Source organism: Raphanus sativus, chromosome 4, assembly GCF_000801105.2.
Source record: "Raphanus sativus cultivar WK10039 chromosome 4, ASM80110v3, whole genome shotgun sequence".
Taxonomy (NCBI): domain Eukaryota; kingdom Viridiplantae; phylum Streptophyta; class Magnoliopsida; order Brassicales; family Brassicaceae; genus Raphanus; species Raphanus sativus.
Window position 1 is genome coordinate 18,893,419 of NC_079514.1, and position 9,468 is coordinate 18,902,886.

A 9,468-nucleotide genomic window follows, 5' to 3' on the forward strand; every position below is an offset into this window, starting at 1 on the left:
TGTAATCCTATACCATAGTATATAAATAGATACACTGAGTGTTCTATTCCATATGGTCGAATTAGTATATGTTTTGAAACCTACCTACAACCCATAATACTAAACATTACCCAAAAACCCAATACTAAACCATAAATCTCAATCACTAAACTGAAACTCAAATATAAACAATAATATATATCATCATATTTACACAACTAGATAAAAAATTAAAAGAGTTAATTAATGATGAAAATAAAACAAAATAGTAAACATGTATTTATGTTAATTGTTGAGAAAAAAACAAAGAAGAAAGGAGAAGAAGTTAACAAGTTGTATTGAAGGGCAATTAAGTATATATTGTAGAAAATACATTGAATATGCTAGTCAATCTTTTTTTTAGCTAGTTACGGGAAAATAGACATTTAATTTCTCAACAAATTGAAATCAGAAGGTTTAATACCCATGTTTCTTGTGCAGATTTAACCCTCATCTATGCTTTGACTGTGCAAAATAAGTATAAAAAATCAACAGTTCTCATAGTTAGCTACCGTTATCTTTAAATCCCCAATTCAAACCCTAATATATTTCTCTGCAATTTTTTATGACATGTGACGAAATACGGTTAGAAGTCGACAAAATCCTGCTAGTAATCATGCAGAGCATTTCGAAGTACATGGTTCGTTGTCCAGAGACGCAACAAAGCTCCTCTGCATCAATATATGTAAGTGATTTTTGTTTTTGCTGGTCTCGAAAATGGAATTAAAACCGTTCGATAATGTAATTGAATGACATGATTCAAACCGAGTACGAGGAGACAAACTCAAATTATGGGTTCTACCATGGAGATAAAGAATTTCTAAAAAATATGTGGCTGAAGAAGTGATGTTAGGATCTAGACATTGTGGTGCAACCAAAGAGGTAAAGTTGTTTAGATGTCTCTGTTTTGATATGAGCCAACCAAGTTATAATGCTATCAAACATAACTCTCTTTCTCTCTTTTAGAATGGTCATTGGTGAAGTAGGTGGAAGATGTAATTTATGAGGAGGTGAATGAGCCAAAGGTCAATGGTATGCTTGCACTGAATAAAGTGATGGTTGAGATTGAAAATGTGGTGCTTGTGGCTACTTGGGTGTTTGAGTGTATGAAAGCATAAATATTTGAGTGTTAAAACAATGTGGGAGATGATGATTTTAAGTTTTAAAGATGATTAAGAGATATTTTAAGAGATGTATGTATTAAGAACATGTGTTTATTTTGGCAAAGTAAGAGTTTAAGAAGCTAGAGAGTTTGGTAATAGAATAGCTAAAAGACTAAATATGAAAAATTCATTTTAGTCTACAATCCCAAAGAACGTATATGTGTTCACGTGCAACTTCTCTAAAGAAATTGTGTATATCTTCTTCTCATCATCATTACCCATCTCTTCTTCATCCATGGTCGTCACTCTTTCTTCACCCATAGGCATATATATCTTCTTTACCAATACTGTCACAGCTTCTTCTCGCATACTCGTTACCCCTGATTCACGCATAGTCTCTAGCAGTTGAAACTTCAGGATCTATGTAATTCCATGGCTTCCTTCGGATGGCAAGCTTGTTGCGTTTATCTCTCTCCCGTCTTCCAGCGAAAGTTCTCACCATCATGTCAGATTTCTCACTGGATTTCGTTTCCTGTCATAAGAAATTGCAGAAGAATTTATAGAGTTTGATTTAGGGATTTTGGAGTTTTTGGAGCAAAGACACAATCTTATTTGAATTAAAGATAAAAATGATTAACGATGAGATAATTGTTGACTTTTTTTTTAAATTTTGATTTTGCGCAGTGAAAGCATGGATGAGGATTAAATCTGCATAAGTTAAACATGAGTATTAAAACTGCTGATTTCAATTAGTTGAGGAATTAAATGCCCGCTTTCCCAGCTAGTTACCTAATTATAACTTTTTGTGGTTATACAGCCCAATTTCCTTATATTTATTAATCAACTATAATGTCAAAAACTATCAAGACAACAACAGACGCAGTTTCGATTCCATCTTTGTGGTAGTGGATCGCTTCTCAAAGATGGCTCACTTCATTCCTTGCAAGACAATAACAGACGCAATAATGGTAGCAAACCTGTTCTTTCGCGAAATTTATCGTCTCCATGGTCTGCCTTTGTCTATTGTCTCAGATCGAGATTCGCAATTCTTGAGTCACTTTTTCGCGCACTCTTTGGAAGCTTCTGCGCACTAGTCTTGATATGAGTTCGGCATATCATCCTCTGTCGGATGATCAGACCGAAGTTATTAATCGTTCTCTAGGTGAAATGCTACGTTGTTTGGTAGGAAGCCATATTTGTACTTGTGATTCTATTCTTTGCCAGGCTGAGCTCACTTTCAATGACGCTGTAAACTGGAGCATATCTTTCAGTCCTTTTCGTGTGGTGTATGGAAATGTTCCTTGCGGACCTATTGATTTTGGTTTGTGCCCGATGCTACTCGTGACCACGGTGACACTATTGAATTTGTCGCCAATGTCTCTTGTTGGGGTCAAAAACGGTTATCTCGAAATCAACGGCTAAAAATATTTATCATGCGCAAAAACCTATGTTAAAGTCGATCGTTCTTGTTTTACACGATAAACTTTACGAGAAGACCAAGAAAACGGGAAGTGATCTAAGTTTGGATAGGCCGAACGACAAGGAATCCGCCTTGAAACTTCAAAGAGCCCGTTCTCTCAAACCGTGAGGACCCAGAAAACGATCAACATATCAAATCGAAGCCCTCGTCGAGACGCACGTGCTGGTCCGTAGCCGCCGGGCGGCTAGCCCCCGTGCTGGCCGTGGCCGCCGCCGGCTAGCGCCCGTGCTGGCCGTGGCCGCCGGGCGGCTAGCCCCGTGCTGGCCGTGGCCGCCGGCGGCTAGCGCCCGTGCTGGCCGTGGCCGCCGGGCGGCTAGCCCCGTGCTGGCTCGGGTCGTCGAATGACAAGCTTCCGTGCATAAGTTCTAGGCCCCGGCCGTCAAAAGTCTGTACTTTACGTCTTTCCCAAGTTTTCGCGGAACGAATCGTTGAGATTCCGCGTACAAAACTCCCGCTCTTACTCCAAACTAAGATCGTCGCAAACACTTTGGAAACTCGTAAGATATCAACGGGAAGGAAGATCTTAAATTCTTCGTGCGAAACAGTGATGGTTATCTTAAGACACCACTCATCTCAACTCTACGAAGGATTGAAGATCTTCCGAAGAAATCGTAGAAAACAACAGAAGTCCTAGAAACGGCCCGAAAGGGACCAAACGCGATCGGACAGTCCGCTTACGATTGTCTGAGATAGATACGACGATTTACGTTTATCTTCACATAACAAGATAAATGCTAAATTTCCAGAAGGATAAATGTCAAGTTTCCCGAAGATAAATGTCAAGTTTCCCGATAAACATGAAGGCCGACGAAAATGGAAAAAGCCCGCTTCGCGGCCCAAAAGGAGAATAGACCATCATAAGAAGGAGTATATAAAGGAGCTTTGGGAGAGGAGGAAAGGCAGAGCGAAAATGATTAAGAGAGAGAGAAATCCGAGATTGGAGACCGAGAGAGCTCCTGTTAGGTTAAGAACTTAGAATTCAGGCGGTAGACTAGCAAGGTAGGACCTAGAACGTCCGGCCGCCTTTCGTTCTATTTTCATCTTGTCCGCAGGCTCCTGTCTCTCTCGGAAGGATCTAACAATCCTTTTACTTAGAGTTCCGCACATAGAAACCCTAGGCATTATTCTCGACATGCCCGTTTATATGACTAACGCTCGTACTAGACAAACTCCGCCAGGCAGTTCGATCTCTTGTTCAAACCCTTCCAACTGAACTACGTCCGACTTGATCCTCGAAAGGGGTACGTAGGCAGCCTTCCTTAAGGTCCAGTCTCAAATCTCAATAAAACCTTTCCGCATTTATTTGATCACTTGTCGTTGGTTGTCGCAGAGAATCCGGACCTTCAGGGAAAGTTAGGTTTACTTAGCTTTCCTCCGTTTTACTTAATCAAAATCGACAGTGCGAATTTCGGTTCCCACATCTCTCATGTCCATCAACAGGTCCATGACAACTTAAAGCTCTCATATGCTAAATATAAAGAAGCAGCGGATCGTCATGGTCGTGATGTGCGATTCGAAGTTGGCGACATGGTATGGGCTATCTTGACAAAAGACCGCTTTCCTCCTCGTGAATACAAAAATTGAAGGCACGTAAGATTGGTCCATTGGAGATTTTGGAGAAAATTAATGCCAATACTTATCGTTTATCTTTACCACCAAATGTTCGTTGTTCTGACGTCTTTAATGTGAAGCATTTGGTTCCTTTTGTGCCGCACGATGATCCCGAAGATTCGAGGACAAATCTTTTCTTACCCCAGGGGACCTGATGCAGCATCATCCTACTTCTCTTTGGCTTTGGTTTTTAACTTATTTCATTTTTATAAGTTTACTTATATTATATCGTTTTAGATAAGGAAGATTATAATTCCTTTTTACTTAGGGTTTTGTTTTATGGCTTTACTATTTATCGTTGCCTAGGTGTTGTAAAAGGCACAACTTATTTGATTAATAAACAGAGCTTTTATAAACTCTAAACCTTGTTCTCGGATAGAGTTTTGTAGCTTGCGCTACACCAGATGAGTTATCATTTTTAAACTAAAGGGCAAGTCGCTTGGCGAATCAAATCACGACATATGGAAAAAATTGCAAACTAATTTAAACAGTTAAAATTTTGTTTTTCCTCTTTTTCTACAATCCAAATTTTTAATTACTTTTATTCCTAATTTTTCTCAAAAGTTTAACCCACGTTAGCTCATATCTTCTAAAATTATTTTCTTCATCTCCTATCTAAATATCAAATCATCTCCACTTTCTTGTACGTTGTATCTCTCACAGTCAAAATTTTATACCTTCTTGCCTTCATTTATGGTTGAATTATTAAAGTAAGTAGTTACATAACGTTATGAAAAGGAAGAGCTAAGTGTTTCATAGTCTTGCAACAATAACATAACATTTACGTGTGTATTTACTACCTATCTGCAACCATAATCACTACTACGTAACCTTTTGCTTATTCATTTATATATCTATTTTTCTATTTTTTGTGGATTATGTTTTGAAATTTCTTTTACATATTTCCCGTAGATGGAAAGATCAAATGTGAAAGAAGATTACAAGGATCTGCAACTCCGCCAAACTATCTCAAGATTTGATAATCATCACTAAAAGATAACGTCGAAGGTGACTTAACATGTAAATCATTGATAACTCCAGATCTAATAATACTCCATATTATTTGATTTGTTTTGTTTCTGTTGACTCATTATTGTATATGTTGCTTGTTCTCGTTATTGTTTCTGTAGCTTGTTCTAGTTTAAGTCTATGTAGTTTATCTTGTTGCTTAAGTTGTTGTTCTGTTTCTGTTTAATATATATGGAGTTTGTGTTATGTAATTTGTGTTACTTGTTCTCGTTGCTTGCTTAAGTCATATATGGAACTTCTTCTTAATATATGTTGTTGTTATTGTTCTGTTGACAGAGAGAAATAGTGAAAGAGTGGAAGCCTTGTGTGGGAACCGAAATTCGCACTGTCGATTTAAGTTAAGTTAAAACGTAGGAAAACTAAGTTGACCTAGTTTTCCCCGAGGATCCCGGCTATCTGCTGGGCCACGCACGACAGAGTTAAGACAAGTCTAATTTAAGAATAAATACGCAAAATAAGTAGAGCAAAAAGAAAAATATTATTTCCGAATCTGCGGAGAGCGTTTGGACAACAGGTCAAGATCTCGGCCGCAAGAGCTGTCGATCGTCGCTAGTCTCGAATCCTAGATCTAACCTAGTTGAGTCGCAGCTCGCTAAAAAAGGAAATAAGCGCCTAAGTTCTAAATTGCTCTGGGGTGGTTTCTTTCTTCTGATTTCGGATCCCCCTTCCTCTGCTCCTAGCATTGCTTATATACTCCCATATGACGGTCTATCCTTGGTGGGCTGAGTCTGCCGTGGGCTGGACTTTTTCCATTTTCGTCGGCTTTCGTGTTTATCGGGAAAGTTGACATTTATCTATTCGGAAAGTTGACATTTATCTTTTCGGAAGTTTATCATTTATCTTGTCATGCGAAGATAATTGTAAACCGTCGCATCTATCCCTTTAGAAAATCGTAAACTGGTCGTCCGATCGGAGTTGGTCCCTTTCGGGCCGCATTCCGGGCTTCCGCTGTTTTTCTACGATTTCTCTGAAAGGATGCTCCTACTTGGATGTCGAGTCTTTCGGAAGATCTTCGATCCATTGCTGAGGTGAATGGTGTTGTACGATAACCATCACCGTTTTATACGAAGTCTTCCTATCCGTTGACGTCTTAGGGGTTTTCAGAAATCCCGGAACAGAAAAAGGAGTTTTATTTATAAGGACTCGGAAAGTCGTGAAACACGGATTTCTGGCGACCCGGAGGCTTGGAACTTATGCACGAAGACTAGCCGTCCGACGACCCGAGCGAGCACAGGGCTAGCCGCCCGGCGACCACGGCCAGCACGGGCGCTAGCCGCCGGAGGCCACGGCCAGCACGGGGCTAGCCGCCCGGCGGCCACGGCCAGCACGGGCGCTAGCCGCCGGCGGCCACGGCCAGCACGGGGCTAGCCGCCTGGCGGCCACGGCCAGCACGGGCGCTAGCCGCCGGCGGCCACGGCCAGCACGGGGCTAGCCGCCCGGCGGCCACGGCCAGCACGGGCGCTAGCCGCCGGCGGCCACGGCCAGCACGGGGCTAGCCGCCCGGCGGTCACGGCCAGCACGGGCGCTTGCCGCCGGCGGCCACGGCCAGCACGGGGCTAGCCGCCCGGCGGCCACGGCTAGCACGGGCGCTAGCCGCCGGCGGCCATGGCCAGCACGGGGCTAGCCGCCCGGCGGCCACGGCCACGTCCGGTGTTGGCTGCTCGGTTCCTTCGGCGCATTCGTGTTCTTTGCGTTTTTAGTTTCCGTAGGTTTTTTCCTTGTGTAGAAAATGTTTCTAGCAGTTGATTTCGAGACGATGAATCTCGAACTTAATTTTTTCTTAAGGTTTCTCGATTAACAATTAGTCTCTCGAGGTTGCTTTAACATTTTTCATGTTTTTCCGAGATTTTCGGACATCGATTTCGTCTTGACCGATTTTGACCCCAACAGTTAGCCCCCCAGCTAGTTAGGAGCCGTAGGGTTCGTAGGTCCTAGCTTGCGGTATGGTTCATGAGGAAAGTATGGAGATGAAATCGTGCCGAAGGTCGGGGTAAATAGTAAAACCTTTGCCTATAAAGACTTGTGAATTCTTTACCATTCTTACTTCACCCAAGATTCTCAAGTTAATCTCTCTCTTGCAAATTCTCTCTCTGCTTTCAAGAAAAGAATGACTTTAAGATCAAAAACCTCGAGGAGGCAGTCTCACTCGTCCTCGGATAGTTTTCACGCTGAGGAAGAGAATCCGAAGCCCGAGGTTTCAGAGATCAACAGGAGCGCGTACTGCGACGCCGTCTTTGGCACTGATGCTCCCCTTCCCGTGATCCCGATTCCCCGGCGACCTCTGAGGGCGCGTGGAGAAATTGACTCACCGAGCGAAGTATCCCCGAGTATCTCGAAACTCTTCGAGAGTTTTATGGGGTTCCGGAGGGAGTCGTGTTTCGCATTCCCCGCGGGAATGAGAGTTCGGAGCATCCTCCGGAAGGTTACTTTACTTGTTACGAGGCGTTCTTGACGCAATGCCGACTGTGGTTCCCAATCCCTGGGGTCATTGTTCAGGCCCTCGACCGTTTCGGAATCGCAATCAGCTGAATGTGTCAGCTTTGGAGAGCTGGCTCGGCGTTGTGATTTTGAGTTACGAGTTAGGGATAGACCTTAGCCCTGCCGATTTCGAAGGGTTATGGAACTCCAAGGCGACGAGCATCAATGGAGTTTACTCCATGAAGGCGAGGACCAACTTTTCGGTAATCAATGGAGTCACCTCGCACGCCAAGGATTATGTCGATCGTTTCTTTTTTGTGAGGATAGACGGAGAGTCTGTCGAGGAAGGCTTTCTCCATCTATTCCCGACAGACTGGTTGTACCAGCGAGGTAAGATTGTCGCATCCCCTCTCTTATAATCCGAAAGGCGAATACCGAACGTGTTTGTTTTTTTTTTTTTTTTTAGAGAACAGGTGTCTCGCGCGCGTTCCTTCCGATCTTTCGGTCAGGAGGGATCTTTTTAGGTCGAGGCCTTGTTCCTGGAACTCCTTTACTCTTGACCGGATTCGAGGGGCGGTCGCGCTTCACCGATCGCGAGGTGGTACACGTCCCTGTGTGAACGATAGGTCCTACGTTTTTGCCCCTTTGAGGCAGAGGCGGAGACCTCGTAAAGATAAAGGGATCGCTTTCGAGACTTCGTCGGGAGATGGCGCGCCGCCGAGATATGATCCTGGCTTTACCTCAGAGAATCGGGATGTTCCTCCCCCGGGTGACTTCTTTGACGAACTCCCTCCGGCGTTTTCCCGTGACGAGTCTTTAGACAACGAGGAAAGGGACAAGGTGACTGCGGAGGGTGCTCGCTTGGTCAACGAGGTTTGTTTTGAAACTTGAGTAACTCCACTTTTCTTTTTATTTAACCTCGGCTTCTTTGCAGGCCGTGAGAGTGTGGAATGCATCGATCGATGGGAGTTTCCGCACTGCCCGGCTGGCCCGTTTCAAAGCGGAGGAAACGGAAAGGGAATTTGCTAAGTATCGGCTGGAGGTGGAGGAGCAAAATCGCCGGCAAGCCAAGGTCCAGGCTCGAGCCCTCGCTCGTGCGGAAAGGAGCGGACGGAGAAGAGCTGCCGCCGAGATGAACCGAAGGGCCGAAATTTTTTCAACTGAGTTCGAAGCGTACAAAGAGGCTCAGGACTTTGTAGGTGATTTTCGCGAGTGCCGTGGTTCGGTCGGTACCCTCAGCAAGATGCAGCGTGAGGACTTCTCTCTTTCCGGCGAACTTGCCACGATGGATGGCTCGATGAGGATATGTGCCAGCGCCGAATCCTTTGTTCCTCCGATTGAAGGGAGAATTCGAGAACTGTGGAATCCTATCCAAGTCTCGGAGGATACGGCGGATGTAGGCGAGGGTTCAAACGCAGGCGACGGGGGTGAAGAGGTCGACCAGCCCGATTCTTCGTTCGGAATATCTCTAACCGACTGCTATGCATTTGATTATAATTTATGATAGGCCAACTGTGGCCGTTTGTATGTATGTGTCGCGACTCCTAGGAGGTCGCGTGACTTTATGTTTTTCGGGATCGGCCGTTGGTGGCTTTCGAATCCCTGTTATAAATGCCTTTTATGAACTATGCGTTTTGATTTATACTTTCGTCAAGTGTTGAGGGTTTGAATACGCGTAGTCACTTCGCATTCAATCTCTTTTTTTTTTGTCGCTAGGTCCGTAGGTCACTTCGTAGTGAACGTTAGGTTTGTAAGCGATAAGAGGCAAATTTGGGATCTCGTATTCTGGATACTTATGCCTATGAGATG